We start from the raw sequence: 8,068 nt of genomic DNA, 5'->3' as shown, positions 1-8,068 counted from the left end.
TTACAATTAATTGCATCTATTTATTTTCCACTTTTGAAAACGTGGATGCTGGGGAATTTTAAGTTACCCATGTGCCCTTATCTGTGGCTTCGTCGTATCCGTTGTCCCGCGCGGGTGTAGGATGTCCACTCCACTAGGGCAGGGGGGATTAGACGCGCAATAAATATTTGGTGAATGAACGAATGAATGAACCCAAGCCTGAATGGCCCCGAAGTCGTGGCTCTAAGTCAAAGATTTATTCCGCCGGCCCAGGGCAAGGGAAGACAGCTCCTACCTTTCAGGGAGCCATCTGGGCTCCCGGGGCCTCTTCAATGGGGGGAAAAGTGAGCACAGGCAGGGGCGTCCCCCAGCAGCCCCCTGCGGGGATGGCTGGTGCCCCCCACCCCCGCCTCCAGCCTCTGGGACAAGGGCAAGTGTCAGGGGGTGGAGAAGGAGAGAAGGAGGGGCGTGCGGGAGGGGGACCAGCGCCAGGCGCGGGGCTCCACCCGGCCGCCCCCCTCACCCCCCCCCCCGGGGGCTGGGCTGGCGGGAAGGGGCCGGGCTGCCCGGCAGGCGGGACGGAGGGAGCCGGGGTGTCTGCTATCGACCGCCTGGGCCGCTGCAGGGAAGCTTTTAGACCCGCCAGCGCGTCCCGGCGGGACGGACGGAGGTCTGGGCTTCCCCCGCCCCGCCCCGCCCCGCCCCGCCCCTACCTGGGGGCGACCAGGGGCTTGCAAGGGGCCCCTGCACGGCCTGTGGACTCTGCCTCAGAGCTGAAATCGGAATCCCACTGCTCACACCGCCGCCTTCACACCGGGGTTGGCATCACCTTCCCTGGCGAGAGGCCGTTTACAGCCGCTAGGTTCCCACGCCTGCGCGCCTCGACAGGTGCGTGGGCCCGGCGGCCGCAGGCCACGGAGTCTGCGCCCTTTGCATCCAGAAGGTCCCAGGAGTGTCCCAGCCCTCTCTCTGCGCCGCCCCAATCACTGCTCTGATTTCTATCGCTGCGGCTTAGTCTAGCCTTTTGGAGAACTTCGTGCCCCTGGGACCGCGCAGGGTGGCCTCTTTCGCCGGGCCCGCCGCTTCTCGGCCACAAACATGGTCAGATTTGCCTCCTTCACTGCTGCCCGGCAGGCCGCGGGGTGAACGGACCCCGGCTTGTTCATCTGTGCCCCCCTGCTGGTGGACGTTTGGGGTGTTTCCAGCGGTTTGGAGATCACAGCGAAGCCGCCGCCAACGTTTGCCAACAGATCTGTCTTTGCGCAGACGTTATGTGTTCTTCCTCTCGGGGAAACGTCCAGGAGTGGGGTCGCTGGGCTGGGTGTGAAGCGCACGACTTCATGAGACCGAAGGCCTGTGGCAAACTGTTTTACACCCAGCAGCGGCGGATGAGAGAGTTCTAGTCCCTCCACTGTCCTGTCAACACTTGGTGTTGTCAGCATCCAGTTTTGGCCATGTTGACGGCTTTTAGCCTGGACTCTGGCAGTCACGTCTGGCCCGCTTCTGCCCAGGATCCCCCACTGTTGTCCCCCCCCACCCCCGAAACCAGATACATGATGTGTTATTACTTCCCTTTTTATTATAGAAAAACTTCACACACATGCAAAAATAGAAGCGTGTGAAAACCTCCTATGATTTGAGTCATAATCCGTGTGTTCCCCATCTTGTTTCACCTTTCACCCCCCAACTTTTCTTTCTTGTTATGGACTATTTTTTTTTTATTTTATTTATGGACTATTTAAAAAATTTTTTTTAACATTTATTTATTTTTGAGAGACAGAGAGAGGCAGAGCATGAGCAGGGGAGGGGGAGAGGGAGAGAGATACAGAATCCGAAGCAGGCTCCAGGCTCTGAGCTGTCGGCACAGAGCCCGACGCGGGGCTCGAACTCACGAACGTGAGAGTAGGACCTGAGCCGAAGTCAGACACTCAACCGACTGAGCCACTCAGGTGCCCCATTTATGGACTATTTTAAAGCAAATCCCAGGCACCTATTACTTCTGTAAGTATCATATGAAACTTCTCAAAATGAAATCGCATGACATTGTGACCTGCCTTGAAATAGTCCAGTGGCTTCTTATTGTTCTCACAGAAAATGTCAGCCTTCCTGTTCTACTCCTCCCTTTCCACAGTCCATGCTCCACCCGCACTGTCCCTCTTGTCCTGACCACGCTCCAAGCTTGTTCTTGCCTCAGGACCTTTGCACGCACAGGCTATTCCCTCTGCCCTTCCCCCAGATATCTGCCTAGTTCCTGTGGTAGGCGGCATCAAAGATGGTCTCCCATGGTTCCTGCCTCTTGGTCTTCATGCCCTTGTGTACTTTCCTCCTCTTGAGGGAGGGCTGGACCACTCACTTCTAACCTATAGGATGTGGCCAAAGTGAGTGGTATGTCATTTTCAAGATCAGGTTATAAGACTGTGACTTCTGTCCTGCTGGGCTGTCCCCATTACTAGCATTCTCTCTTTTCTTCTCATTTGCCTGCCCTGATGAAGCCAGTGACCAAGATGTGAGCCGTCCTGTGGAGGGGTCTAGGTGGCAAAGAACAGAGAGTAGCCTTCAGCTAATAGCCAGGGAGGAACGGAATTTTGCCAACAGCCCCCTGTGTGTGCTTGCAAGCTGACCACACCCCGGGGGGGGGGGGGGCTTGAGATGACCACACCCCAGGGGGAGCCTTGAGGTGACCACACCCCAGGGGGAGCCTTGAGGTGACCACACCCCAGGGGGAGCCTTGAGATGGCCACACCCCCAGGGGAGCCTTGACTGCACCCTCTGGAGAGACCCTGGGCTAGACGACCGGCTGAGCAGCACCCAAATTCTTGACCCACAGACCCGTAAGATCATCCATGTTGTTTCAGGCCTCTAGATTTTGGGGTAGTTACTTACGCAGCAGTAGATAACTAATCCAACTCTCTTACTTCCTTCAGGTCTTTGCTCAAAAGTCACTTTCTTCCTGCGTGAGGCCTTCCCTGGCCACCCCATTGAATCTGCACCCCCATGCCAGCGCTGCCCATTCACCTCCCCTGCTTTATTTTCCTTGTGAAAATTATCACCTTGGATTTTAATTAACTGATTCATTGCCTGCCTTTCCCCGCAGGGCCACTGGCTCTTGGAGGACAGGGGCCTCTGTCTGTTTTGTTCATTGCTCTGCCCTCAGTCTTTTTTTTTTTTAATTTTTTTTAACGTTTATTTATTTTTGAGACAGAGAGAGAGAGAGAGAGAGAGAGAGAGAGCATGAACCGGGGAGGGTCAGAGAAAGAGGGAGACACAGAATCCGAAACAGGCTCCAGGCTCTGAGCTGTCAGCACAGAACCCGACGCAGGGCTCGAACCCACGTACCGTGAGATCATGACCTGAGCCGAAGTCGGACGCTTAACCGACTGAGCCACCCAGGCACCCCAGGCCTCACTGGATTTAAAGACATACCTATAACTGATTTAGCGATCACACTTCTCGGTATGTACCCCTCAACAAATGAGAGCCAGGTGTTGAAGAGATATTTGCACACCCATGTTCACGGCAGCATTACTTACAAAAAAAAAAAGTTTATTTATTTATTTTTAGAAATCTCGACACCCAGCATGGGGCTTGAACTCACGACCCCGAGATCAAGAGTCACGTGCTGGTCTGACTGAGCCAGCCGGGCGCCCTCCTTACAAGCTGCGTCATTCACAATAACCGAAGTGTGGAAGCGACCCAAGTGCCCTTCAACAGATGAATGGGTAAACAGAATGTGGGGTATTCATACAAGGGAATGCGATTCAGCCTTAAAAAGGAAGGGAATTCTGATGTGTGCTATAACACGGATGAGCCCCGAGGACATTGTGCTCAGTGAAATAAGCCAGACACCAAAGGACAAATACTTGTGATTCCAGTTATATGAGGACTTAGTGTATAAAAATTATGGAGACAGAAAAGTAGGATGTTGGGGGTCAGCGGCTGGCGGGAGGCAGAATGGAGAGCTAGTGTTTAAGGGGGACAGTTTCAGATTTACAAGTTGGATAGGGTTCTGGAGACGGACGGCCCTGATGACCGCACAGCAGTGTGAATGTGCCTTAAGGCCACCACTTAAACATGGTGATGATGGTAGGGGCACCTGGGTGCCTCAGTCAGTTAAGTGTCTGACTTTGGCTCAGGTCATGATCTCACAGTTCGTGAGTTCGAGCCCTGCATTGGGCTGCAGAGCCCCCTTTGGATCCTCCGTCTTCCATTCTCTCTGCCCCTTGCTCCCCTGCTTTGCACTCTCTCTCTCTCTCTCTCTTTCTCTCTCTCAAAGATGAATGAATATTAAAACAAAAATGGGGGGGCGCCTGGGTGGCGCAGTCGGTTAAGCGTCCGACTTCAGCCAGGTCACGATCTCGCGGTCCGTGAGTTCGAGCCCCGCGTCAGGCTCTGGGCTGATGGCTCGGAGCCTGGAGCCTGTTTCCGATTCTGTGTCTCCCTCTCTCTCTGCCCCTCCCCCGTTCATGCTCTGTCTCTCTCTGTCCCAAAAATAAATAAAAAACGTTGAAAAAAATTAAAAAAAAACAAAAAACAAAAAAAAACAAAAATGGGGAGGATGCCAGATGCTATGATGTTGTATGCCCTAGGGGGCGGGGCGGGGCGGGGCTACAGCTTCAGGTTTCTTATGGGGTGGGGGCCTGGGCGTCCCCCTCCTTGAGCAGAGCTGTGTGCGACCGTTCCTGCCCTGAACCCGTCACATCTGCGTGCCTTTTACATCTTCCCAGCTTCGGGGGGAGTTTTTCAGGGATGGGAAAGCCTCTTCCTGCCCAAGTGTGGAACCAGAAAGTATTCCTCTTCTGTGCACCGAGTGTGGACTTAGAGAGCCGGAGAGCCTGGCATGGGCCCCGTCCGCTGGGGCTCCCTTGTCCCTTCAGCAGCTGCTGGAAACCTGTGTCAGGAGGGGTCTTTGGCTCTGGGGACAGTGTCCTGCATGAGTCACATTTTGGGTGGCTCTCTAACAGCTGTCCTCTCTTTATCTCTCATTCCTCATGAGCCACTACAGCCCCCACAGGCCCCACTCAGCCCTCCTGCCCTTTGTCTGCAGGTGAATGGAGAGCCCACGTTCACAAAGGGTCTGTGTGCCCATATGACACTGAGAAGCTCACAGCCTGACTGTGTCCTGAATATTCTTCCATTCGCCTCGGTGCGGAGTGAACCATGTCCCTGCAACATTCCTGTGTCGAAGCCCTAATCCCCCAACGTGACTGTATGTGGAGAGGGAGACTTTAAGGAGATAATTAAAGTTACATTAAGGGTGGAGCCCTGATAGACCTGGTGAACTGGTGTCCTTTTTTTTTTTTCTTTTGAAAGACGCAAGCTGGGGAGGCAGAGAGTGGACGGACAGAGGATCCGAAGGATCAAGCCTGGTGTGGGGCTTGAACTCACGAACCTCGAGATCGTGACCTGAGCAGAAGTCTGACGCTCGACCACCGAAACCACCCAGAACTGGTGTCCTTATAAGAACAGGAAGAGAGACCAGAGATCTCTTGCTCACTCTTCACACACACTGAGGCATGGCCAGGTGAGGAGGCGGCGAGAAGGCAGCCGTCTGCCAGCCGGGAAGAAAGCCCTCAGCGGGAAGGGAATCTGCCAGCGCCGTGACCTTGGACTTCCAGCCTCCAGAACTGTGAGTTGCGAATCTGTTATTTGTTTACATGTCTGTTGTTTATAAGGCACACAGTCTATGATACTCTGTTGCGACAGCCTGAGCCGAAAGGGGAGAGTAACAGTTCGTGTGGCTCCCGGTAGCCCTGCGGCCACCTCTCGCCCTTCGCTCCACTCCCTGGAGGTGACCCACACAGTAGCCGGGCCTTCCTCCATTGTCCCCTTTGGCTGTGCCACCTGTCACCCGTCACTGGTCTCAGCCTTGGCTGGACCCTTGGTGGATCACCTGGGGAGCCTTGACAGTGGCGACCCTTGACCCCAGCCCTAGAGAGTCTGAAGTCATTGGGTGAGGCTGGCTTTAGGGAGTTTTCCAACTTCCCTGGGTGATTCGAACGCGTAGACGGGGCGGAAAACCGCAAATCTACAGCGGTGTTTCCCAATAGGGGGCAGTTATGTCCCCCGCCCAGGGGGTAGCAGGCAATGTCTGGAGACATTTTTGGTTGTCGCAATTTGGGGCATGGGTTATATGAACATCTAGCGGGCGGAGGCCAGGGATACTGCAACGAACGCTGACCCAGCCCCAAACATCAGTCCTGCCAAGGCCAAGAAACCCTGCCCTAGAGCTCCGCGAACCGAGTGTTCTCCACTCGAAGGCGCACAACACCGCATCAGGGGGTGGTGCTGGTGCCAGTGGGCTCCCGTTTTGCAGATGGGAAAACTGAGGCCCAGAGACAGCAAGTGACCTGGCCGCGCTCAGACAGCGGAGCTGGGGGCTCACGCTGGTCTTTAGCACAAACGGCGGCAGAGAGAATCACAGAATCGGGGCGGGCGCTGCTGAACCCAGTGGTTACGCAGGCAGATTCAGCGGCCCGTCACCCTGTGGCTCTGTCCCTTCATCCCTGCTTCACCCACCCCTCCCGCCCACCGTGCCTCAGCGTCTCTACTCATAAAGTGGGCGTATGGCCGTCATGAAACCTGCACGGGTGGGCTTGGAGGGTGCTGGGAGCGTAGGGGGCAGGGCCAGGGTGGGATGGGGGCCACCCGGATCGGGAGCGGAAGGCCCAGGTATTATCTGGGGGAAGAGCATGCCAGGCTGAGGGGACAGCGAGTGTGACCCTGGACTAGAAGGAGGGAGGGAAGGCCCGCCCTTTCGCTTTCTCCTCCTCTCTCCTTCCTGAGCCAAATTTGGAAAAGGGCCACCGCCAGGCCAGGCAAAAAGACGCAGTGGTGTCTTTGGGCTGGGTCACACGGGCTCGCAGAGGCCCATTCTGCACATCTCTTCCTAGCCTAGGACTCGGTGACGTCACCGTTCACGGCTTGAAATCCACCAAGCTGGGGAAACTTACACCATGGAAACTGGCATACACTGCACATCAGGTCCCCTCGCCCGGGGCCAGTTTCCCTTGCGCCCCGCAGCTCACACCCCTGCGCACAGCCCCTCACGCTCCCGTCTCTGTGTGTTTCCAGGCTGCTGTGACAAAGCGTCGTGGACTGGGTGGCTTATTAACAGTAAACATTTAGGGGCGTCTGGGTGGCTCAGTCGGTTGAGCGTCCGACTTCGGCTCAGGTCTTAGTCTCATGGTTCGTGGGTTCGAGCCCCATGTCAGGCTCTGTGCTGACAGCTCGGAGCCTGGAGCCTGCTTCGGATTCTGTGTCTCCCTCTCTCTTTGCCCCTCCCCGCACTCATGCTCTGTCTCTCTCTCTGTCTCAAAAATAAATAAATATTAAAAAAAATCTAAAACAGAGGCTCCTGGGTGGCTCAGTCGGTTAAGCCGCCAACTTCGGCTCAGGTCATGATCTCTCGGTCCGTGAGTTCAAGCCCTGCGTCGGGCTCTGTGCTGACAGCTCAGATCCTGGAGCCTATTTCAGATTCTGTGTCTCCCTCTCTCTGACCCTCCCCTGTTCATGCTCTGTCTCTCACTGTCTCAAAAATAAATAAAACGTTAAAAAAATTTTTTTTTTAATATATAAAACAAAGCAAAAAAGCCAATAAGCATTTATTTCCCAAAGTTCTGGGAGATGGAAATGCAAGATCAAGGTGCCTGGTAAGAGCTCTCTCCCTGGTTCCTAAATGGCCATCATCTCGCCGTGTCCTCATGGGGCGGAAGGGGCACGGGAGCTCTCAGGGGTCCCTTTTATGAGAACGCCGATCTCATTCATGAGGTTCTACCCTCGTGACCTAATCACCCCAAAGACCCCACCTCTTAATACCCTCCCTTTGGGGGGTAGGAGTTCAACATCTGAATTCTGAGGGGACACAAACATTCAGCCTATAGCACTGGCCTCACCCCTTCGCTGATTATCACCTTTGCAACTTGAAATTGACCAAGGTGGGGAAATTTATGTCTCGGAAATTGGCAAACACAGCAAATCCCAACTGGGTTTACCAGCCCAGGGATGCTTACGCCCTGAGGGTGGCCCCATCCTTGGCTGACATCTTCCTGCCTACATTTCAAGATAAACAGGGGCGCCTGGGTGGCGCCGT

At 54.9% G+C, this 8,068-nt stretch overlaps 1 long non-coding RNA gene across 2 annotated transcripts; it reads right to left on the bottom strand.

Moving 5' to 3' along the window:
- Nucleotides 1-1,760, bottom strand: LOC121013861 (uncharacterized). Of its 2 annotated transcripts, none has more exons than XR_005782949.1 (3): nt 1,078-1,760; nt 693-813; nt 1-133 (listed from the first exon to the last, which is right to left on the bottom strand). It is a non-coding gene; the product is annotated as an uncharacterized LOC121013861 (long non-coding RNA). The 2 variants fall into 2 exon arrangements; XR_005782948.1 differs by having other exon boundaries at nt 1,132-1,760.
- Between the last annotated feature and the right edge of the window lie 6,308 nt (nt 1,761-8,068).

This window comes from Herpailurus yagouaroundi, unplaced genomic scaffold (assembly GCF_014898765.1).
Source record: "Herpailurus yagouaroundi ecotype Mexico unplaced genomic scaffold, PumYag 200, whole genome shotgun sequence".
NCBI classification, from domain to species: Eukaryota; Metazoa; Chordata; class Mammalia; order Carnivora; family Felidae; genus Herpailurus; species Herpailurus yagouaroundi.
This window is presented reverse-complemented; position numbering and strand designations above follow the sequence as displayed.